The sequence below is a fragment of the Dermacentor andersoni genome, chromosome 1 (genome assembly GCF_023375885.2).
Source record: "Dermacentor andersoni chromosome 1, qqDerAnde1_hic_scaffold, whole genome shotgun sequence".
In the NCBI taxonomy this organism is placed as follows: Eukaryota; Metazoa; Arthropoda; class Arachnida; order Ixodida; family Ixodidae; genus Dermacentor; species Dermacentor andersoni.
Window position 1 is genome coordinate 1,244,739 of NC_092814.1, and position 22,563 is coordinate 1,267,301.

The following is a 22,563-nucleotide window of genomic DNA, read 5'->3' on the forward strand; positions in this document are numbered from 1 at the left end:
GACGCCATGGCAATGAGCGGATGTGACATCATGGGTTATAGCGGACGTGACGTCATAGGTGAACGTAGACATTTCGGGCACCTTTCGTCTGCTGTGCCCCGGGCACAGCAGACACGGCCTTTATGATAACTCAAGAGGCAGTGCCCTACTCTTTGAAGCTAGATCAGGATGGCTTAGAACGCGGAGCTATAAAAAGAAATTTAACGAAGAAGAAGACACATGTACTGTGTGTGGTAAATATGTAGAAACAATGGAACACCTCATACTAAAATGTGATGGTATCAACCCCGATGTCGATGCGGCCACAGTCACCCTTCCTGAAGCCCTAGGGTTCAGAGATAATGATAGTCATGTAAATAAAGGTGCGGTGGAAATTACCAAAAGGCGATTGGAGGATTGGTGGCTCAAAAGCAGAGAGATGACATAAGGTTAAAAGGGTAGGAAGACGTATTTAAAGAAAATCGAGAAATTCAATAACACAGAACACAGATAAAAATAAAAATTAAAGGCAAAATAAAAATCTGAGCATGGTGGCAACTGCCATCGCCCCGTTTCAAAGGGGACGCTCCTACCTTCCATCCATCCATCCATCCATCCATCCGCGCGTGCGTCTATTTGTCGTACAAAAATCCCTCACGTGACCTGATCCTAGGTGCCTAGAGACAGCATCGTTTAGGGATTTTTGAGAAGGCGCGATGCTGGCGCCGAGCGACGCCGTGGCGTGTTCGTCCTCGGCGTGATCGTTCTCTGGACCGCGCGTTGTTCAACATTGCTCATGTAATCGTGCGTGCGTTGCTTGTGTGTTGGTTGTAGGTTCTGTGTTACTTGGCGGAAAGCTGTGAGTAGTGGCGGTGCGGCAATGCGGCTTTGGCCTCGATGAGCTCTGGCACTACAGAATCTGCGTTGTGTGACCCGTGCTTTCTTGAGAACCCGGCGGTGGTGACAATTGTAATATCGAAGTGGCCTAGCGCCTCGGCAGCGAAGTTCTGCGAACCGCGATGTGGCGTCGCCGTGTCCGACTTTGCTTAACGGACATCGAGGGATGTGCTGCTCGCTGCAAGTCATGTAAATGCAACTGCGTCGACCGCCCACTGTTCAGCGCTGAATGTGTGTTTGGTGTGCTGTGCTTGAAACGAGTGGTGCAGCCGTGCAGCGGGGGTGGCGGAGGAGCAGAGTGGATTAGGGTTTGCGCGTTCACAGACATGTGCTCCCGTCTTGGTCTCATTAGCGGCTGTCGCGGGATTGTGGTGTGCTAGCTCCTTGCCTAGCATGAAGTTTACGATGCTAACACACAGCATGTTCACGTTTTTCCGCGTTATATGTCATTAGCATGACGGCCGAGTTGAAAACGAAACATGTAGTGTTCTTTGCGTTTGTGTGTTGTAAATTACTTTCTATTGTGGAAGTTCTGGGAGTCTTATTACGCAAGGAGTGCGAACGTAAACATAAACACATATGTGTGTCTGAAATTTTGAATTACCCATAATACCCTTTACGACTGTTAAGTGGGCTACATGGCCTGTGTGAACCAGCTACCGTATGTTGCGACGCTCTTTCGTGTGGTAGAATGATGCATGGTGCGCGTTTATTTCTGTACCGTTGTAAAAACCATTTGTTTATTCACTCAATACAAATGTACGGCTTCTTCGCCGCAGTACAGCTTAGTTACGCGGTGAAGCATACTAGAAGTGGGAGGGGGCCGCTATCAGCCAGCATGTATGTCCACTTAGGTGACCTGAGAGGCGGCGGGTGCGCGAGTGAATAATTTAAGAACTCTTATTATGTCCAGTGACAGTGGAGATCATTAACTGTAGCACCAAAGTAGTGGACCACTACCAGAACAAAGGCATGTAGTATGCCCATCTCAATTCTTGTGCTTATGCCAGTCTTATTTTTTACAGCAATAGCTGCTATGGGCTAACTCCCCTGGTTGTTCTGATGTCTACTGGTGTTGTCACTGGAATTCCCGAATTTCTTGCTAGAATATTGCAAATAAAGTTCTCGTTGTGCTGCGAGGATTCAAACATACGATCAAAAGAGTGGCAGTCCACAATTCTACATTTCAGCCACTCTGCTGAAGGTACAGTCGTGGTGAATACTGATCCCGGAGAGCGTGATCTAGCCAACAGGTGCCTAGATTGGCTAACACCTGCTCAATGTCTGCATACTGTATATAGAGCTGGCATCCACACCTTCAAGTTCTTGCACATCACCTTCCCACTTGTGAAGGCAGTCCTATGTTAAGTTTTCTTCTTGCATGTGATGACAATGATTGGGTGCATCTGCTTCATTAATCTTCTTCTAGTGCTTGGCTTCTCAGATTTACTGGATGGCGCTGTTGGTGTCTTGTTTTCCTCAAGCAAAGCGCGAGACATAGCAATGCATAGCCCAAATATAGATTTGAGAAAACCAAAACGAATTCAGCAGTAAGAAGCTAAAGGGTTGTTTTGCTGTAGATCAGTGGCTAAGTCCGGATATGAAAGAGGAGGAAGAAAAGCCGAGTCTTTCCACTTCAACACTGAGGCACAACTCCCACAACTAAATAGGACTCTTACTTATCTTACTTTTTTAAGGAGATTACCGACTTGCATTGGCAAGTGTTCAGTTCAGTAAACACTGCATGAAGTAAGCTTCCTGTGCATATTTCACCAGCTACTGCATCATTGTTTCACATTATGAGTGAAACTGCAATTTTCTTTATGCCACAACTTGCCCAATTTTGTGTTTTGCAGTGGGATGTTAGCAGTGCTAATAAGGCACCTAAATACTCATGAATAGTAATACAGAGAAAAGAAAGTAAGAAAGCAGTGGCTTTTTGTGCGTAGACTATGCATACACCTGGTGCTCTTATGGTCATTTTTTCCCTATCCGCTCAGCCATTCTAAACAAGAAAAGTTTATACACAATTAGTTTATACACAGACTACAACTAAACCACAGGTATCGTTGATAAGCAAAGTATATTTATTCGGTGACATTTTCTGCAGCCCTGCTATTAAGCTTTCCTTCCTTCCTTTTCAGCTGTGCAGGTTCATTAAAGGGACACTAAAGTGAAAAATGATTTATTCTGCATCAGTAAATTACCGTTATACAACAGCAAAAACACCACTCTTACAACGATAAGACGTTTGGTAAGCCAGAAAAAGCGCAAGAAAGAAATATGGGTGGCGACGCCTACTTGAGTTCCCGCACCTGGGGGCTGTGACGTCATGGATTTTAATGGCATTTTCTAGGGCCTACTAAATATATATAGCGGTACAGATTGACTACATTGTGTTCGAAAGGAACTAAATATTAAACATGAAAAGTTTTGGGAACCTTTATTCAGCGAACGCGGCCCAAATGCAAAAACATACGTTGGAATCCCTGACGTCACGCTGACGTACCGGCGCGAAATTCAAATACTGATACTTTGACCTTCATTTTCTCATCTAATAATCAAACCATTCTTTTGAAATGACTGCCTGTAGGGATCTCAAGCAATGCTCCATTAGTCTAAACTGATTTATTGTTTCGCTTTAGTGTCCCTTTAAGAAGTGATGATACAGTTTGACAATTTTAATCATTGAAAGACTTAGGGAAACCTTTTTCGGGTTGTTTTTTCTTGGTTTCAGACTCTGCACATTGCATTTTAAGGCATGTTTTCTGTGTTTGCTGCTTTTTCTTTATGGCTAGGGCATGTCAACATTTTTTACACCACTTCAAGTATGTGGTGCCATAGACTGTTCTTAGATGAAGTCTTGCCCTTTCATTCTGTACAATATGATGTTTTTTTTGTGTCCAAGGCCGTTTTACAGCGTGATTGTAGCATTTTGCTAAGTTTTGCCTCTGTCACCCAAGCTTGAAAGATTGCTACCCACTGGTGGTGGCATGACACGTCATGTTTCTTTTTCAATAAAAGGAAGTCTGTCACTTATCCTGTGCGCTGGTTGCCTTTTGTGTCTTTGAATTGCAATTTGTTGCCTATATTTGCTCTTTTGTTGCATTTCAGATCAGGAATGGCTATCATAATTGACATTTAACCATATTGCACACAATGTGGATATGTAATTGCAATATATGGCCACCATAAATATAATTGAAGTTAATAATTCAAGAATAGTGCCTTTGCATGGTGGTACAGCCATGAATTGTGGCTATAAGGTACCAGCACTGCAGATAGCACTGCTTGTGCAGAATATAGTGCAGCTCTACTATTTTCAAACATCATTGTTTTTATCTGCATTTGTATAGCTCCAGTTTCTGTGGACAACACACATCTGGTGGAATAGCCAAATTTCTGCCCGTTTTCATGTTATTAGCATATTAGTAAAGGCAGTCGTTTTTATAGTAGCCTGTTTGCCCAGTGTAGAAGCCGCTGCAGGGTGTCAGGATCTTATACACATCTTCAGCTTTGCAGGGGACACAGCATCTGGCACATAGTTTGTCACAGGCCATGTATTCGGGGCAAGTTGAGTTCACTCACTAGCAAAGAGAGAACCAAGCTTGTCGGATATGAAGTAAACCGCCTGTATACTCAGTGGCCTTCATTTCGTGTGACATATGTGGTTATAGCGACCCTTGTTTTAAGCACTTCTTGTCTAGCAGCGGTCGTTTGCTTTTTGAAACAGGATAGCTTTCAGCAAGCTGGACAGGAATAACACTGAAAAACCAGCAGATGTTAATTGTCGCACTTATCATGCGAATCTTCATACAGTATGATGAGGGCGTAAATAAATGAGGGTGTTCCTCAAGGCCTTGTAGCACATGTTACGAGTTTGGAGCAACATGATGTATAGCACTTCTTTGATCGCATGCTATAGGTTTAGCAGGTGTGGCCATGGTTGAAGTGCAGTGCAAGGTCAAGAAAACATATCTATGAGCAGCACCCTGGTAAGGAGACTCTGGGAAAACTAGTGGGAAGCCTGTTGAACATCTGGTTGACCCACTTGCTGGCTCCACCAGGCAAAGTATGATAAAGAGAAGGAAGTCATCAACACATCAGAAGGTTTTTACATATAAACACTGTGCTAAGGTCATAACATGCCAACAAGTCTTAGTGCACAGGCTATGCACGACCAACTACATATGCCTTCTGTTCGGACATTGCTCATTGTAACTAACAAGGATGGAGTGGACAAAAAAAGAACAGCAGCTACATTAATTTAGTTTCACTGGTATCGACGGTGTTTTGTAAGCGTACATTGCCATACTCCCCAATGGCTTCTTGGGTGACATCAGCAAAGACCAGCTTGAGGCAAGGGGTAATAGACGTCTTTACAAGCTACAAATGCATGAATGCATGAAGAGCACATTGTGTCCAAAAAGTAGGCACTGGAGAAGGAACAGGTTATTAACAGTGGGCAAAGACAAGCTAGTAAACACCCAACACTGTTGCCATGTAACGACCTCTGAAACAATCCCTCTTAAAGAGGAAATCATCTTTGTGTATCCATAAAGAGGGCAGATGGGCAAAGCCCCTTCAGTAATGCTGCCAGCTTCAAAAGCCTATTTTGCACATCCTGAATGCTTCCTTCTTAAGACTTTGCTGGGTGCAAGCATTCTACTGTCCAAAAGCTGTCATTGAGAGCACTGTTGGTTTGGTGGCAATAAATTTCAGAAGCAATTGCAACAAACCTCCCTTCCTAGTTGGCCTGGATGCTCACTGTGCTTATGAAGCAGCACCATGACGCAAGCAAGGTGAATGGATGCCTCCAAGCCCTTGTTCGTTTATCACACTGTTCTGTTAGTAACAACCATGAGACTTGAAACCAACAAGCTCAAGTTCGGCACTCGCGTGGTTACTGCGGAGGATTCATAAAAAGCACAAAAACAGAAAACTCAAGGTAAAGGATAAAGCACCATTTAACACTTAGTATTGCTACAGCCCACCCCCTTCTTTTATTTTGTCTGGTCGTGCTACATCTTTTTACTATATATAGGCATGAACTTAGGTGATGTTCCCAATCAGTGTCCAATATTTATATACACTATGTGCTGGTTCAAAGAGGTTCGAAACACTGCGATGGAAGCTTCAAGTAGAAAAGGTGCCTGGAAGAAAAAAAAAAGCTGTGCTGCAACCATCTTGGCAACATCTTGTCCCCTTAATAAAAATTGTGCTTTCATATCAACTTGAGCCCTCTAGTTTAGAGTAAAGTACCAGTGCGCTTATGAACAATGAATCAATTCTCAAAGAGCATGTGCAGTCCAGCCAAAAGCAGGGGCAAGAATCCGCATTGTGCTCCTGCATTGAAGGTGAATAACACGTACCATAATGGCGAATGTGCTTTAGTAAGCTTCACTGCAATATTAATTTGTAATGTACAAAGAATTGTCAATGAAGCTTACAACGAGCACAGATGCACTTGCAAATTATGTCACAATTGAAAGTAATGAGCACAGTGTAAACCTATGTGCCCTTTCCACTCTTAGTATGCTTTACTGCACGATGCTTATTTACACCCCTGTATTGCGGTCTAGCAAGCTACAAAAGAAACGTTGCATAATTAGGCTTTTTATGATTATCTTTCTCGCAATACACTATTATTTCGCGGTGAAGCCTAAGCAATGCACTGCAGTGAAGCATACTAAAACTGAAAAGGGGCCACTATCACTGGCCATAATAAGACTTCTTTAATTACACACTCGCGCACCCGCCGCCTCTCAGGTCACCTAAGTGGACATACTATGCTGGCTGATAGCGGCCCCCTCCCACTTTAAGTATGCTTCACCGCGTAACTAAAATGTACTGCGGCGAAGAAGCCGTACATTTGTATTGAGTGGATAAAAAAGTGGTTTTTACAACAGTAAGAAATAAACGCGCACCATGCATCAGTCTACCACACGGAAGAGCGTCGCAATATACGGTAGCTGATTCACACAGGCCGTGTAGCCTACTTATCAGTTGTAAAGGGTATTATGAGTAATTCAAAATTTCAGACACACATATGTGTTCATGTTTACGTTCGCACTCCTTGCGTAATAAGACTCCCAGAACTTCCACAATAGAAAGTAATTTACAACACACAAACGCAAAGAACACTATATGTCTCGTTTTCAACACGGCCGTCATGCAAATGACATATAGCGCGGAAAAACGTGAACATGCTGTGTGTTAGCGTCGTAAACTTCATACTAGGCAAGGAGCTAGCACACCACAATCCCGCGACAGCCGCTAATGAGACCAAGACGGGAGCACATGTCTGTGAACGCGCAAACCCTAAGCCACTCTGCTCCTCCGCCACCCCCGCTGCACGACTGCATCAATCGTTTCAAGCACAGCACACTAAACACACATTCAGCGCTGAACAGTGGGCGGTCGACGCAGTTGCATTTACATGACTTGCAGCGAGCAGCACATGCCTCGATGTCCGTTAAGCAAAGTCGGAAACGGCGACGCCACATCGCGGTTCGCAGAACTTCGCTGCCGAGGCGCTAGGCCACTTCGATATGGTGGCTAGATAACTTCGATATTTCAATTGCCACCACCGCCGGGTTCTCAAGAAAGCACGGGTCACACAACGCAGATTTTGTAGTGCTCATCGAGGCCAAAGCCGCATTGCCGCACCGCCACTACTCACGGCTTTCCGCCAAGTAACACAGAACCTACAACCAACACACAAGCAACGCACGCACGATTACACGAGCAATGTTGAACAACGCGCGGTCCAGAGAACGATCACGCCGAGGACGAACACGCCACGGCGTCGCTCGGCGCCAGCATCGCGCCTTCTCAAAAATCCCTAAATGATGCTGTCCTTAGGCACCTAGGATCAGGTCACGTGAGGGATTTTTGTACGACAAATAGACGCACGCGTCAGGAGAGCAACGAATTCTCTCAGCTCACGCATGCGCAGCGGCCACGGAGCCCTCGGTGGCGATGTTCAGGTGGTATGGTTTACTATGTTTTAGGCAGGACACATCAGAGTAAGCATTCTTGTGCAATTCTGTTCCTGACGACAGGCACTTGCGAACTCTCTCGCTCTTTCGAAAGGCTGCGTCGGCTGTGACGATTGCTGAACGTCTTCAAGTACTTTTAAGCACATCTGCTGCAGTGCTAGCAGGGATGCTTGAGGCTTCCTAGGAGTATATGCTTCATTTTATTTTATGTTGACGTACCGCTTCCGAAGCGTTACGGCATGGCTTTGCACTTAGCCATTTTGCGACACTAGACTACAGCCCGGAAGCAGCAACCTTTCCTACCACAAGTAAGTTTGTGTTCTCAAAGTCCTAAAACGCGCATTTCAATGAGCACATAAACGAGCAATGCATAATGAAGCCCTCAATAAAATTTGATTGTGAAGCCACTAGAAGTACAACTGTCTATCTCTTGTATCAGTAGTGCCTTCTTTTTCCTATTCTGAAGTTTCATAAAGCACGTAACGGTACAGTGCCAACTTAACACACTTAACAAACCAAGGTCCAAACGCTAAAAACATGTTCTTTCAAAGTTTACGATGCCGTCGCTTTCTCGTCAGGGCTTCGACGCCACACCGTGACAAAAACATCGTCCCAGCCGCTGGCCCACCGCGCTATCGCTACTTCGAGCAACATAACAAAGGCAGGGAGCTTTGCGTTGCACTGCCCCACTGCAGGTTATAGCAATTGCGCTTGGAGCGAAACCAAAACTGCCAAAAGATTCTTGTAGACTAGTTCGCCAGTCAACAGAATGCCAATCCGTAGCCTGTACTTGTCATCATTCCCATGATGGTTGAACGATTGCAGCGCCAGATTTCCCTCTAGTTATACTAATATAAAACTCTATGCATATAACATAACTATAATTAGAAACATTATGCTATGCGTGATGCCATGCGATACCGACGAAGCCTCTAATACGCGTCGACCGAGTTGCCATGATATTTCGACGTAAAATCGCCGGCACAACTCTTTATTTTTTTTTTCATTTGTTATTACTTTTTTTTCACTCGCTTCATCTACTCTTTCGAACGTAAATCGCCTCCCGCAGAGTGCAGTAGGGGGTAGCCATGCGCAGCCCCCTCTAACGGAAAAAACCCTGCCGTCAAGTTCGTGGCGGACGCTGCTTGAGGTAAGCTTCTGTTTACAATGGTGCCGTGTTCGCTTCCAATCAATCGGCTCGGAAAGGTGGCTAGTACCCAGCGGTCTGATGAGTGTCAAGGGGTGGCGTTCGCTTTGACCTCCGATCGACGGTTACCTAGCTGGCATTAAAGATGCTGATTCGTTCTAACCTGAGGAACAATCCGACTCTATATATCGACCGCTGCCTGTCGTTTCAGCATTGGCGATTTCGCTTGGCAGAGCACACACTCGTGTTTCATAAGTAAATCTGCTGTCGGCAGTTTAATAACATACTTTGAACGTTTTGTAGCATCGGTCGATCACCTCGGTTATTATTGGTTTCCATGTGGATCTCATCCTGCTTGCCTCGTATGCATGTAAAAGCATTTGTTGCTGGCATGAGTCGTGTTCTTTTTTCCGTGCATTGTCAAAGTGCCAAAAACGCAAACGGGTCAGGTTCACCGCGAATGGAACGAATGATGCGACATTGAGTTGGCATAAGTTAATATGTGCTCCAAGACCGCTGAGCGCAAGTTGCATTAGCCTCACTTTCAAGTATTCATTTTGTAAGCGTTGTGTTGAAAAAAAAGAAGAAACAAACCTGATGTTTGCAAATGACACCAAGACAGCAGTTTGCTTCAGCGCTGCTGATGCACTTACTGTGCAATGCGCTTGAAAGGCCATTGCGGCATGCAAAAAGAAAAAAGAAACAAATGTAGTTTTTGAGATATAGAATCGCAGCGTTGTTCACAAAATCAGGTTACCTTTTTATGAGCTCCGTAGTGTTATTTGAGTGTGCCTGTCAACTCTTCCATGAAATTAACTTTGGCACTCTAGCCCTCATGTCTTGAATGAACTCTCTCTCGTCTGCTGCAGTCAAAATCCAAAGCGTAAATGTTTATCTGCTAGGCGGGCCGATTGTGAGTAATCATTCAAAGCTTTAAGAATGGTTAATGTTTCAAATCATGCATTTGTCTGCTTGTAATCTTGTTGAAGCATCCCAACCTCAATGACAGCAGAATATTGAATACAATTTTGTTTTTCTGTTGTATATCTTGGTGAACTTAATAAACCAGCAAGTCTTGAGTGTCAGCAACAAAATACAAATAGAATGCGCTTTTGTTAATGCCACCTTTTCAGTGTCTGTAGTAGAGAACAACTAATGCAAAATGAACATCCTTCTTTTTCGAATGTGAAGAAGCACATCTAGTCAATTGATTAGTATAATATGGCTTGTAGACAAACAAAAAAAACTTTAGCATGTTTAGCTGCCTGGCACCCAGTGCTACTCAAGAGGCTGCTCACGGTAATTATTCTCGTTGTCGAGTGGACTGGTCATGTTGACATTTCAGAGAAGGTAACTTGTATATAGGAATATGCAGTGTAAACAGCTGCTGCCATGAATGCACGCTTGCTGCTGCTTCTACTCTGTGAAAAAAAACAACAACAACAACAAAAAAAACATTTAATAGTTGTTTTTCTTGATAAGTTTAGGAGGAAGCTGCATGTTATGGTATGGACACTGTAGCCTCACTCCGGCTGCAATGGGTTGGTGTTGAATCAACATTTTCTGCACTGATTGCAGTGTCATGGCTGTAATTGATGAAGTGCAAGTCAGTATGACAAATGCTGCAGGGAAGATTTGACTACATTAGGTTCAGTACTGGCTCCCACTGGACTGTGCTCAGCACCATGAGTGATGTTTAAAAACTAGTTCTACTCATTGGGCCAGCCACCCTGATAATTTACGCAGCTCAGTGTTTACAATGTGTCCCTTCAGCACATGCATGCATTCAAGAAATGTGTTGCCAAAGTCTACACTGGTTCTGTGGGGTTACAAGCTTATGAGGGGAATTAGCAGGAAGGGTTTCACATACAGGGTCTAACATATTTTGCTGTCCCTGTTCAAAAAAAAAAAAAAAAGGTTTTGCACTCACTGCTGCGCTGTTCTTGCTCAAATTTCTGCTGAAAGATTGAATTTTGAAGTTTGCATTGTTTACTGGCACACACCACAGTTAATTGCCTGGTTTTTAAGAAAAAAGTTCGAATTTGCCTTCAAATATGGGAATGCGAGCTGCTGGAGCGGTAGTGCTAGCATGAACTTGTGTCGCTGCCTGCCGGCAGCTGCAGGAAGCAGCCGGTCAGGGAGGTTTGTCGCATGTTCCAGGAGTGGGCAACACGTGGCAAACCTCCCTGACCGGCTGCTTTCTCCAGCAGGCAGCGACACAAATTTATGCTAGCGCTGTTGCTCCAGCAGCTCGCATCCCCATAAGTGAAAGCAAATTTGAACTTTTTTTCTTAAAAATCAGGCAGTTAACTGTGGTAAGTGTTATACTAAATGACATAGACTACAAAATGCAAACTTCCAGCAAAATTTGAGCAAGAACAGGACCGCGGTGAGTGCAAAACCTTTTTTCAAACAGGTACAGCGAAATATGCAGGATTTTGTATGTCTTACCATGCATGCGCACCGAAAGTATAACACAGGATTGTGCATGTGACGAGAATTTATATTCTGAGGTGCAGTGGACAGCTCCCTTGATAAAACATGCTTCCAGTTCAAGTTTTCAAGAGTTGTGGCTATAAATAGTTATCCTCGAGCCTCACAACCACATGCCCTCTTTATTGCTTACCGTATAAACTCCTACAAGGGCCCATGTAAGGGCTGCGCCCCCAACTTGGCCGCATAAACTTTGGGAAAAAAAATTCAATGGAGGAGCATTCGTGTTCAGTACCCTGATGCCACGTGTGCGCATCGGCAAATTTTCGCTTACTGTGGACTTTTGCATGCCTCTACTAGATGGTGAGAGCTGCGTGTTGACCTCTGATGCTATGGTACATCCGGGGTGTGCACAAGTTAAGGCTCGGTTCCATATAAAGCTGCAGCTCACCAGAATTGTAAAAAAAAAAAATGCGGCCCTTACACGAGTCTATACTGTACTTTTTGTGCATGATCCTGTAAGTGGTTATTCACTCCAAGTTTGGTTTGGCAGATGTACATTGTATCACAAGAGATAGCATAAACTACACCTCTGAAGCACTTCACGTAGGGCTTCTCATGCCTTGTGTAGCAACCTTGTCTGCTTTCACAGCAAATTTGAGGGCACAGCTTAAAAAGCTTATTATGGGCAGAAAGAGGCACCTCATGTTGGTTAGCAAGCTTTTTAAACTTGTGTGACACTTTGTGCACATGTGGTCTTGCCTTTGGCCTCAACTCTGGACGTTCCATGGTTTACCTTTTGTAGTAGTGTCTCGGCTACAGCTTGTCTCTTGTTTTGTTGTGCTAGTTCCACTCGTCTAGCCTTTCTTGCAACCTGCAATGTTGCACACACCTATTCTGGTCTCCTCGGTGTGCCTGTTAAGCAGGAGCTTAGACTTCCCAGACAAATGACAGCCTAACGGTTGCTGCAGTGAATTGTTTACTACTGTGCCCAAGAACAGCACATTGGCCTTCTAATTTTGGTGCACAACAACAAAACGATACACAAAAGAGCACAAGAACAGAATAATGTATAAAACTGAATGGAGTAATTCTGCACTAATTCTAGAAACGAATGTACTGTTGTGCCTCGTTATTTTATTTATTTATTCAGAATACCCCTAAAGGCCCTCTCACAGGAGGGTATTACATAGGGGGGGGGGGGGCGGTGCAGTAATGCATACAGATGTAATAAGTGAGTAATAAGTCGGAAAAAATAAACTGGAACTGATAAACAATAATTACAAAAAATAATAATACAAGGCCCATGAGGTTATCATAGTACTAATAATAATCAGAAGTGTACAAAAAGAGAATACAAATCACAAGCACACAAAAGTGGAAGGTAATCTGGGTCATAGAAAGCACTCAGACCATTAATGTATAACAAATCAGAAAACAACACAGCACGTGAACTTAAAAGCTTAAAAGGAAAAGGCAAAACACCGCAATAAAAATAGGAACAATAACCATAAAAATATGCATGTTATACAGAAGACAAGCGCATTTTTTAACACCATTCCTAATGTAAAAAAAAAAAACAATGGAGGGGAGGGACATAAAGGTTTACGCACTTTCATTAATGATTAGAAGTTTCTGGAATTCATTTATGTCGGTGACGGTTGCGATGTGTGATTGCAAGTTATTCCACTCGGTTATGGTGTGCAGTATGGACGATCTGGCATAAGTTAGTGTGCGACACGTGAAGCGTTTGACTTTAAAATGGTGATCACGGCAGGGAAAGATGGCTGGGGGTGGCCTAAAGAAGTCCTCGTGAAGTGATGCGTCATGGTAGAGCTTATGAAGAAGTGATGAGCGAGTGATTTTACGGCGACATGATAACACATGCAGTTCAGCACGATTCTTCAATGAAGTGACGCTGATGTGACGTGAATAATCTGAAAAAATAAAACGCACAGCGCGGTTCTGCAGGGCTTCGATGTTTTTAATAATGTAGTCTTGATTGGGATCCGAAATGGCTGAGGCATATCCTATTTTAGGACGGATTAAAGTGATATAAGCCAGTTTACGTAAGTGCGATGGGGTGTGTTTCAAGTTATGTTTAAGAAACCCAAGTGAGTGGTTTGCTGAAGCAAGGGTGACGTTAATATGGTAATGCCAGGACAGGTCAGACTGAAAGTTAACTCCAAGATATTTGTACGAGGTCGTAAGTTTCACTGAAGTATTATTTAGCAAGTAAGACGTTTGAATGCGAGAAGCTTTTTTAGTGAAAGACATCAACTTAGTTTTTGAAGGATTTAGTGTCATTAGCCATGGTGTGCACCACGAAGTTAAGGAGTCAAGGTCAGATTGCAGAGATTGGCGGTCACCTTCAGAAGAGATGTTGCGGTAAATAACACAATCATCACCGAATAGCCTAACTCTAGATTTGACGGAGGAGGGTAAGTCATTTATATAAATTAGGAAAAGCAATGGACCGAGCACACTTTCTTGAGGAACACCAGATGAGACTGGGACGAAAGGAGAGTCAAAGTTATTGACTGACATGAACTGTTTTCTACTAGAGAGGAAGGCTTGCACCCACGCCAGAACAAGTGGGTGAATATTAAGTCGTCTAAGTTTTAGTAAGAGCCGGTGGTGAGGAACTCGATCGAACGCTTTTGAGAAGTCAAGGGATATGGCGTCAATTTGGATGCTGGCCTCCAATGATGAGTGTAAATCCTGAGTAAATCCTGCAAGTTGTTTTGCATGAGAAGCCCTTGCGAAACCGTGCTGGTATTTGAAGATGACATTGTGTTCCTCTAAATATGTAATTACTTGTGAGTGTATAATGTGTTCCAAGAGTTTGCAGATGGTACTAGTTAAAGATATAGTTCTGTAGTTAAGTGGGCACGAGCGATCCCCTGATTTAAATATGGGCACTACTTTTGCTATTAGCCAGCCCTGAGGAATGGTGCCTGACGATAATGATAGAGAAAATATGGCTGCCAAGCAATGATAGATACCAGAAGAAATATGTTTAAGTATTTTGTTGTTGAAGCCATTATGATCAGATGCAGATGAAGTTTTTAATTTTCCAAGTAGAGATAAAATACCAGCTTCGTCAATTATTATTTCAGTCATATTAATACCGGAAACAAGATCAATGTTAGGGCATGTAGTAATATCCTCAAGAGTAAAAACTGTTGAGAATGAATCATTTAATAACTCAGCACATTCGGATTCAGTAACAGGAGAACCATTGATATTAGCAAGAGTTACATCGGGGTGGTTGCTGGGATTTATTGTGCACCAGAAGCGCCGAGGGTTATTTATTAGCAAAGATGACATCTACTTGACTGACAAGAATATTACTATTGGAAACAGTATCGTTCAGCCACGTTTCTGTTAGTGCGATGATGGAATCCGAACTTGAGTCGATAATTGAAGATAGTTCAACACTTTTAGAAAGAACACTTCTGATATTAGCATAGAAGAAAGAGACTTTCCGTCTGAACGAGATGGGGTGGTTACATGTGCTTGACGCTTAGAAGGGGCACGTCACATAGGGGGGGCGATTGCTGAGCGTGTGTCGGTGCGTAGTACACATGCCGCGCAATTGTTTTTATTTATTTATTTATTTATTGAATACTGCGGACACGTGGTCCAAGCACGTAGGGCGACATATGGTACATACAAAGAAAATCAGATTGACAAAACAAACAGAACAATGAGAAACAAGATTAGGAAGTAGATTCAATTCATACAATTCCATTCGGTTACAGTTCTAGGAAAAAAAGAAAACTTATATGTGTTTGTTCTTGCAAAGTAAGGGGTTAATGCATCATGTCTGCGGTGGCGTGTAGTTCTGGTCGATAACTGCGATAAATGTTCAGATGGGTCAAGGGATAAATTGTTAGTGTGCAGTAGTTTAAGGAATTCATGTCTCTTTTTTTTTTCTTCTAAGTTCGAGTGGTGCAAGGTTGTTAATTTTCATAAGTTCGGTGGGGGAATCACATCTGGAAAATTTGTTAAATATAAATCTGACCGCTTTTCTCTGAATTCTCTCAAGGCTATTGATATTAGTTTTTGTGTATGGATCCCAAACTATGCAAGCATATTCGAGCTTAGGTCTAATTAGGGAGATGTAGCATAGCATTTTAACGTTAGGTGGGGCTTTCTTAAGTTTGTGTCTCAGCAGGCATAGTTTTCTGAGGGCTGAAGCGCAAGTGTTAGTTATGTGATCATTCTATGATAGTGAATTGTTAAGGGTCACGAAGAGGTGATGGACCTAACTTATATGTATAAAGCAGGGGTGATTTCTTATGTGTCATTCGCAGTAGTACGCTTTTATCTGTGTTTAGTGTCATTCCCCAGCACCCGCACCATGCAAGAATGTTATTTAAACTACAACATAAACTAGTTTGATCATGGAGAGAAACAATATCTTTAAAGAGTACACAGTCATTGGCAAATAATCGAATCTGTACACCACCTTCAACCGTGTTAACAATATCATTAATATATAGAACAAAAAGAAGAGGACCGAGCACACTGCCCTGGGGAACACCCGATGTGACCGGAAGGCAGCCCGATTTTTCACCATTTATCTCAACGAATTGTTTCCGGTTAGACAAATAAGCTGAAATCCAAGAGATAAACATCTGAGGGATTCCTGCATTTTCAAGTTTTAAGATTAATTTATCGTGAGGGACCGTATCGAATGCCTTACGGAAGTCAAGGAAAATTGTCTGTTTGTCCGTTCTTGTCAAGGGTTGATGCAAACGAGTGAACTACAGTGACCAGCTGTGTGACAGTCGAATACCCTCTTCTGAACCCGTGCTGGAACTTAGTTAAAATTGAATGTTTTTCTAGATATGTGGTTATGCTTTTTGCTATGATATGTTCGATGAGTTTGCAGCATGATGACGTTAAAGAAATAGGACGGTAATTATCTACAAGTGGACGGTCTCCCTTTTTATGAATTGGTGCTATTCGAGTTGTTTTCCAGTCATTCGGTAACTCAGACGACAATAATGAAGCACGGAATATTATAACAAGAAACTTTGATAAGGTTACAGCATATCTACGGAGAAACAAATTAGGGATATTATCAGGCCCACTTGAACATTTCGGTTTTAGGTTCAGCACCATAGACAGTACACCAGCATACAATATAAAATTCACATCAAACGGTTGGTACGCTGGGCAGTTACGTGAACAATTACTGGGAGTTGAGAAGACACTGTGAAAAAACATATTAAAGTGATGAGCAAGTTCAACCTTCTCCGTAACCATCTGTCCATTTATTGTCATTTGGGATATTGATTTCTTCTTCTCGGCAATGTAATTCCAAAATTTACTTGGATCGTTTGTAATAAAATAAGGCAGAGATGAGTTAAAATAATAATCCTTTGATTTACACACGGCAAGTGCAAGCTTGTCTTGTAGTTCATATATTAAGTTTGGCTGCGTACGGGCCTTCTTTAATCTCTTAATTTTACGTTTCATATGAATGATGTTGCGATTGATCCATGGTGTGTGCTTGTGAACTTGTTTTTTCTTATTTGGTATGAATTTATCAAGGCAAAAATGACACATGTCCTTAAAGCGGGTCCAAAGTAAGTTAACATTATTTTCGTCAAAATCAGTTAGACAATTTTCCAAGTAATCAATCACGCATGCGTCGTTTGCGCGAGAATAATCTTTGACAAAATGGACAGATGATTTTTAGTTTTAGCACAGGAAACAAGCTGTAAGCCAACACAAACAAGACAGTGGTCGGATAGCCCCTGCTCGATCACCACCGTGAATTCATCGAATTTCCGAGCTAAGAAAACAAGGTCCAAAACTGAAGATGAAGAACCTTGCACACGTGTTGGTTCAAGAACAACTTGTCTGAGATCATGTGTTAACATGATATCAAAGAGTACATTAATATTCTGACTGTGATGTGGCCCAGGCTGAAGGCGCATCCAGTCTACACCGGGCAAATTAAAATCGCCTAATAGGATAATCTTACTGTGTAAATAGTTATTCATACAAGACCGTAATTCATGCAGAAATTCAGGAGGGGAGTCAGGAAGTCTGTAGATTGCGAATATAACGAGGGTATAACCCCAAAGAGATACCTTTATGCATATGCATTCCAACGTAGGTATTATGTCCAGAACGACAGCCTCTATCGGATCTTTAATTAGTACCGCCACACCTCCTCCCCTAGAAGACCTATCCACGCGATAAACACTATAGCAGGGAGGAAAGATGTCTTGGTCGTTAATATCTTCGAAGCCAAGTTTCGGTAATAACAGTAATGTGAGGGTCGTGTTGTAGTAACAGTATTTCTAAGGAATCTGCTTTATTTACAATACTTCTAGCATTAATATTTAATAATCGCAGTTGCTTATTCCTTGAAGGTTCATTGTTTCACGACTGCGTTTGCCGAGAGCGACTATCTGCAACCTGTACCCGTTTGTTCTGCGATTCATCCCAAAAGAAAACATGCCTGTCTACTTTGAGCTTGTCGTGTATAAGTGACACCTTCTTTCCTTGAAGTTTATCGTTTCTTGCACTTTCCCACAGAAGCTTGCGCTTTTTTAAGGTAGATTGCGAGTAGTCGTTCTGGATGAAAATACTAGTTCCCTTCAGTTTTTTTTGCATTTTGCAGTATTTCTTTCTTTTCATTAAAATTCTGAAGATACAGAATTACCGGTCGCTTGTCACCTTGCTTTCCTAATCTGTGAATCCGACCGACAGAATCACACTGTACATTCAATTTTTCTTTAAATACATCCTTAACAACTTTATCCTTGAGTGCATTTTCTGTCTCATTTGGAATTTCAGGTATCCCATGAATTATCAGATTTGATCGTCGGCTTCGATCCTCAAGATCTGTAAGCTTTTTAGCCTGGAAGCTGATCAAGTGCTCAATAGACTGTAAACTATGGGTGTTTGTTACTGGGGTATCAATTGTTTGCATGATTTGCGTCTGCATTTTGTTAAGCGTGCTGTAAAGTTCCAAAACCAGCTTCTCAGTTTTCAAGAAATGCGTTTGCAGTTCTTGTATATCGTTACGAAGAGTATCCTGCCCCTCTAATAACTGCTTAAGCATCTCGGTCTGTGTAGGGCCGGGATTTACTTCAACATCACCGCAAAGTAGCAATTTACACACAACGAGACATTCATAAGCCATAGCAATGCATCGCTGTGGGCACGGCAGGACCATAACACCACGATAATCGCTACGCAAGGAGCTTGTATCGGAACCAACCTGCACAACGAAGAACAAGGCTCCCGTCAATGTCATGGCAGTTCCTGGTCCGCCGTGCCCACAGAAGGAAAATTCCTGCGGCGCTTCTTTTATACAGGTGACCACCGATGACGTCACAGGGCTGCGCTCGAAAGGGGCCGCTAGGAGCAGGGTTGTGTCCCAAATGAACTTGTGTCCCAAATGTAAGTGTTGTTAGTTAGGCATAGCTTGTCAAAAATAAGACACACACGATCACCTTCCTTCCTTAGTGTTTTTGAAAACTGCAATTACTTTCTGCATTTGTCCCGCACAGCCTCAGAATAGTCCCGTGCGACACTGAAGGGCATATTTTTCAGTTTGAAGCCTTTGCTCAGAATGGTTTAGACTTCTTTGTCATTAAAAAGTTTAGCGAGGATGGGGCGCTTTTTATCTGAGGTGAAGTGATTTATGCGATGAGCCCTGGGGCGCGATCAGAGATATTTTGTTCGATACGCGTTCTGTTCGGTTGCTGCAACGTCACTTAGTGGCAGTATGCAAAAATTTGTGACAACAGGGCGGAGAGAGCAACCAACAGGAAGCTGTGACCTCCCCGGAAGTTTACTTCCGTCGTTTGTCGTCTGCTTGCAGACAGTATACTAAAAAACGAAATGTTTCTCGTCTTCCAAATGAATGAAATCTTTATCTACAAAAAATGTATTTTTTCTTCTCAAGCCCAAACACGTTTTCAAATAGTAGTACGTGTGACTACTGCAATTTATAACTATTAGTTTCTTTGCGTTGTCCCTAGGTGGTGTCGCGCACACCGAGAAGAAAAAGGAACGACGGGGAGAGTGGCGCACTTTTCAAGAGGCAGTGACAACATTCCAGTGGCTCGCTGGCACCGATGATGGGGTCGATTTCGCTGTACAACCAACAAATTATTTGTTTCGAAAAACAAAAACGACGCCGGAATTCACTTTCTGCCATTTCTTCAAACGCGTTTTGCACCACCACCCGCTCTCCTTCCTCTAGAAACGCCACCGCAACAACCTAAGTTCCCAACGGAAGCGCCATTTTCTCGAATTAAACTATGGATTGGATCCACACATGCCATGCCGCAGCCGCCGGTTGGATCCAATCCACCAGACGTGCCATGCGAAGCCGTATGATCGCTCCAAACTTCCCAGCTACCGTCGGGTTCGGCGCCTAGCAGACGAAATGCTCGGTGGGAGGATGGTTGACAGAAGCGTGTCGTCATTTTGACGTCAGCAAAAACATGGCCGCGCCCTGCGGCTGGCGACGTCGGCGCGGAGTAGGCCAATCGCACGCGCCGGTAACCGAACGAACGCGCCGAACAACCATCTCCGATCGCACCCCTGGCTAGTGACAAAATCGAAAAGTCAAGTCTGTTCATGCAGAAGTCACGCGCAAGGTGTTCAGATGATTGCCATGTTTCAAATTGTTCCCCGTCGTCCATTCCATAGAATATTATCCTATTAGGCGATTTTAATTTGCCCGGTGTAGACTGGATGCGCCTTCAGCCTGGGCCACATCACAGTCAGACCATCTCCGATCGCACCCCTGGCTAGTGACGAAATCGAAAAGTCAAGTCAGTTCATGCAGAAGTCACGCGCAAGGTGTTCAGATGATTCCCATGTTTCAAATTGTTCCCCATTGTCCATTCCATAGAATATTATGTTTGACCTTCAGGAACGATTTTCCAAGTCGTCAATTTTGGCTTGAAGGTCTGAGAGGCCCTGTTTACTTGCGGGGGCTCCCGTTGACGCAACCGACTGGACTTTACATTCAAGTTCATGTACTCTTTTCGTCAATGAATCTAGCTCGTTTTTTAGAGCTAGGTGGATATGCAAAATTTTATTCATTGATTCGAGCATGTTAGCATTATTGGCTTCAAGCTGTGAAACGGCGCCATAAACCAACTCCAACTTTTCTTCCTGTGCCTTAGTCATAGGGCCAGGATTTGGTTCAATATCGCCACTACACATGAGAAGACACCAAAGGTACAAGGCAGTAAAATGTACACGCTTAAAAAAATTGGGTGGCCACGGCACTGCTAAGAAGCAAACATCATTGTCACGGTAGCAACGAGTTTCATAGTAACTAACCTGAGCAAACATGGTCAATAAGCCCCCAATTACGACCCTTGTTAATATAGATCACCCATATTATGGACGATTTTTTCAGGTGCCCAAATTTTCCGCTTCATTTCCGCCATATGGTCACTCAGTGTCTGGACTGGAAACACAAAAAGCCCGTAGATGTTAATATGGTCTGGTATGCGGTGAGTGGAAAAACTGCCCGAGCACTAATGTGTTTTTGGAAGCCTAAATGCTCTCTCACCTTTTATATCTTGTGTGCACAAGTTGTGAAACTTTTTGCAACTTTTTTACCTCCTTCAGCAAGCTGCAGATATCAGTCCCACACTCCTTTCTTGAGGGAAAGCTCTGTTGTTGGGAATGACATCGATGTAAAGCCTGCTGTCATGGCCCTCGTAGATCTTTTGCATTATGCCAGCAACCCGATGCACACATTGGGTTCCCGCTACCATAGTGAAGAATAGGAATTCCAGCACACAACATGCACAGAAAGCTTGAGCGCAGTGTGCACTGTGCTACAGGTCCCGTTTGTTGTTTTGTTCTGAAATATACATAGCTTGTTTGCGATACAACATGGCCTTGCAAATGCGTGCTTGGTTCCTCGCAATGAGATAGGTGGAATATTTGGGCATGCTCTGCGCTTGCACCACAAAGGCATCATTGACTACTACAAAAAGGCCCTGAGTGCAGGAGCTACTACTTTTGTCAAGACACAGGTCATTCTGTATTCCACCAAATTAAACTACACGAAAACGAGGGAAGAAAACCAACAAGCGCTGCATGCTGCACAATCTTGTGTCTGCATGGTCATTTAGCATGGATGGCTCCCATGCTACTGTGCCACCCAATGGGGTTGGCTTGTTGCACCCACCTTGGCGTGGTGTGTGATCCTCTTGGCACAAGAAATGAGACTGCTGTTGCCTACACAGCTTGTGGCCAGTGACAGTGCTCATGGATGTGAAAAATGGATAAGTGCACTCTGCTCATTCCTTTAAGTATACTTTGTGGCTGATAAAGCTGCTGCACCTAACTGTTACAATTGGTGTGCAATATGGACAAATGGTTGGCACGGCCATGAAGCAATCGAAAGTGAAGATGGCACATTGAACACTTTATTTAATTTTTGCACACTTACTAGTACCTTTTGGCCAGAACTGTACACATAGACAATGCTTGCTTAGTGGCATGCAGCTCTAGGCCAACATGTCAAATTTCAGTCAAGGGTCAGTGGAGAAACAGCACATAACTGGCTGCTAGAGCCTTCCTTTGTTCTGTAAATATGGCCACTTTCCCGGTGTCTATCCCTTACAACTGTAAGGTTTTATGGTTTTATGGTTTTATCCAAAGGACCAGGCAGGATTCCGTAAAGGCTACTCAACAATAGATCATATTCACACTATCAATCAGGTGATAGAGAAATGTGCGGAATATAACCAACCATTATATATAGCTTTCATTGATTATGAGAAAGCGTTTGATTCAGTCGAAACCTCAGCAGTCATGGAGGCATTGCGGAATCAGGGTGTAGACGAGCCGTACGTAAAAATACTGAAAGATATCTATAGCGGCTCCACAGCCACTGTAGTCCTCCATAAAGAAAGCAACAAAATCCCTATAAAGAAAGGCGTCAGGCAGGGAGATACGATCTCTCCAATGCTATTCACAGCATGTTTACAGGAGGTATTCAGAGACCTGGATTGGGAAGAATTGGGGATAAGAGTAAATGGAGAATACCTTAGTAACTTGCGCTTCGCTGATGATATTGCCTTGCTTAGTAACTCA

At 43.2% G+C, this 22,563-nt stretch overlaps 1 protein-coding gene across 6 annotated transcripts in view; it reads left to right on the forward strand.

Moving 5' to 3' along the window:
- The first annotated feature begins 7,887 nt into the window (after positions 1-7,887).
- The window catches only part of LOC126543970 (mitogen-activated protein kinase kinase kinase 13-like), a 593,636-nt gene continuing 578,960 nt past the window's right edge, over positions 7,888-22,563 (forward strand). For 2 of the 6 annotated variants that reach the window (XM_050191141.3, XM_050191140.3), the window contains exon 1: positions 8,705-9,027. The gene's annotated coding sequence lies outside the window, so the exon portion shown is untranslated. Of the gene's footprint in view, positions 8,186-8,701; positions 9,028-22,563 lie in introns of those variants that run through there. The other 4 variants (XM_055061158.2, XM_055061159.2, XM_050191137.3 and 1 more) reach the window with 4 other exon arrangements.